Source organism: Sceloporus undulatus, chromosome 4 (genome assembly GCF_019175285.1).
Source record: "Sceloporus undulatus isolate JIND9_A2432 ecotype Alabama chromosome 4, SceUnd_v1.1, whole genome shotgun sequence".
In the NCBI taxonomy this organism is placed as follows: domain Eukaryota; kingdom Metazoa; phylum Chordata; class Lepidosauria; order Squamata; family Phrynosomatidae; genus Sceloporus; species Sceloporus undulatus.
This window is the reverse complement of record NC_056525.1, coordinates 208,694,964-208,697,751: the sequence shown is the minus strand read 5'-3', so window position 1 is coordinate 208,697,751 and position 2,788 is coordinate 208,694,964.

Sequence of the window (2,788 nt, the reverse complement as noted above, 5' to 3'; positions counted from 1 at the left end):
GGTGAGTTTGAGCAAATCACACTCTTTTAGCCTAAGAGGAAGACAATGCCAAGCCACCTCTGAATAAATCTTACCAAGAGAAGCCTATCATCGGGTTGACATAATTTGGTGTTGGCTTGAAGGCTACTCATTCTGAAAGTCATTTACCATTGCTTTCAGTGGGCCATGCACCTCAATATATGTCTTACATCAGAATGTGTATGAATCTAAATCCAATTGTTAGTTCCAATTAAAGTAATTAAGAGTCAATAGAACTTATATAAAAGTTGACTTAACTAAGGGGCTCAACAGGCCATCCTTTGGGAGCGGCGTCCTGCTGTCCCTTTCAGCACTGGATCAGGGCCATGGCAACCACACACCACGGCCCTATCCAGCGCTTTGCTAGTGCTAAAAGGAACAGCTTCTTTTAGCACTGGCAAAAAAGCACCCTTGCTGCAATGGCAGCTTTTCTGCTCTCCTTTGGTGTAGCGTGTCAAAACACTGTGCCAAAGGAGCACTATGACACTCCCCGCCATGTGGTCAGGTGTGCAACATGATGGTGGCAGCAAGGCATGCAGCATGTGGATGCCACCCCCCTTCACTCTGCCGGGAAGCTGATGTTAAATGCCAGTCTGTTTAGCCCCCATGTCCTCACTGATTCAATGAATCTGTTCTAGATGAGACTACTAATTGGATTTAGCCTTGTGTACAGAATCACATCTTAATCTCACAATCTCCAATATACACCAAAGCAATGGCATTTATGGTATCCGCTGGGAATCTAAATCCAGGGCAAAGATTCCACACTGAACAGACAGATTATAATGCTCCAATTTCAGTCCTCCCCAACTACCCAGCAGCTGTCAAACAATGGGAGGGGTTCTTGCTGCTCTTGCTGATGATTTATGGAGAGGGAGGGGAGTAGGGAGGTCATCCAGATAATGAAGCAGCAACAGGTCTCTGCTCAACAGAGGATAGAGATAAGGATGCTTTCTTAGATGAAGTACATTTTTCCCACCCTGCTGGAGCCTAGAGCACCCACATCTTGATTAACTGAATTTCCTCCCAAGCAAGAAGTAACAGCCCTTCCTACAACTTGACAGCTGTGGGGAAATGGTTGGATGAGGCATGGAGGGCTAGAGAATAACTTCCAGCCGAAAGGAGATTATGTGCATGTATATCACTAACAAATTGCCACTGGAGGTCTCCTACATTGAACAGGATGTTGGATTTGGTCATCTACAAGAAGCCTTGGTGGCGCAGTAAGGAGCCCTGGTGGCACAGTGGTTAAATACATGTACTGCAAGCCAAAAAGTTATGAGTTCAATCCCAGGGGCTCTAAGGTTGACTCAGCCTTGCATCCTTCCATGGGTCACTAAAATGAGTACCCAGCTTGTTGGAGGCACTTGGCTTACATGTTGTAAACTGCTTAGGAAGTGCTTAGTTCACTGATAAGTGGTATGGAAATGCTATTGCTACAGCCATGTCTCACCACCGTTGGACCTCCACGCATTTTGCACTTCAGCTGGCTATGTTGACTATTTTTCTGGCAAGTGATGTCTAAAACATCTGAAGGAACAAACCTGAGCATCCCTGGCCTACAAAACCTCTTCCAATTTTGCCTGTATAACCAATTGGGTTATATGAATCTGTGCCTGTATAGCCAATCAAGTGAAAAAAGTGACTGATGTAGTGTTTCTCATGCAAATGGTACTCTCTCACTTGGCAGGGGATGAATATGAAGGTGAGGGCCAAACTAGATGTGATCTTAAATGTGTCATTTGGAAACACATAAGTAAGAAAAAATTACAGCAGAAACAACTTTAGTTGTCATGATAACCATAAGCACTACAGTTTGAAATGGGGCTGCAACTTTAGCAGTGTGCCATGATTTATTCTGATGTTTTTATGATGAGAATTTCCTGGAAGTTTTGAACAATGCCCCATACGAAGAGATCAGGGCCCTTATCCATGTGCAAGATTGCTACAAAGAAAAGGCTATAGACTACAGAATCTTTCTTGACAGCTGAAGTCTCCCATTTATAGAGATTAGAGGTCTGAGGGAAAAGGCTAAAGTAAACTGTAGCGTTCTTTTGCTGCCTTAAAACACACACACACAAAATTTATGATGCTGTCCTGGAGACAATCCTAAACATACTCTACAAACTCTTTTAAAAGGAATCCTTTAACCCAAGAAATAACTGCATGTTCCAAAGGTTTGGTTCAGTACATGATGCCCATGTTCAAAACACAAAGAGTTTAAATGTATCACAGTTCTAGGCTTACCATGCAATCCCTGTTTGAAAGGGGAATATTATGTGGCTCTTGATGAATTAGAACCAACTGGGCCATTTTTAAATGATAGTTTTAAATGTGAAGCTGTACTTTGTGATTTATGATAGAAATACCATTACTGGTCACATTCAAAGCGTGTTGTAACCAAATTCAGAGGCAGGGTGGATAGTAATGCATTACCATGCTCCAAATCTGATTGCAGAAGTAGAAGATGTTCCACATCTCACATTTATTGTTTGTCATTAATTAAAATGAACGCATCAGGGTCACTGGCAACTTTGATAACTCTCCAAATTAAAGCATTAAATTCTTGTTGATCACAAACCAGTTGTGTTCTTCAGAATAAAAGTAATTGTAAGTCACAACTAAAGAAGATTCATTGACCAAATGGCACTTCTGTAAATGTTGCTAGATCAAGTTCTTATAGATTTATTGTCTCTACCCTAGTTGGGACGAAAAGTTGGGTATAGCCCTTACTTGTTTAATTTTAATGTAAACGAGAAGAAAGAGGGGA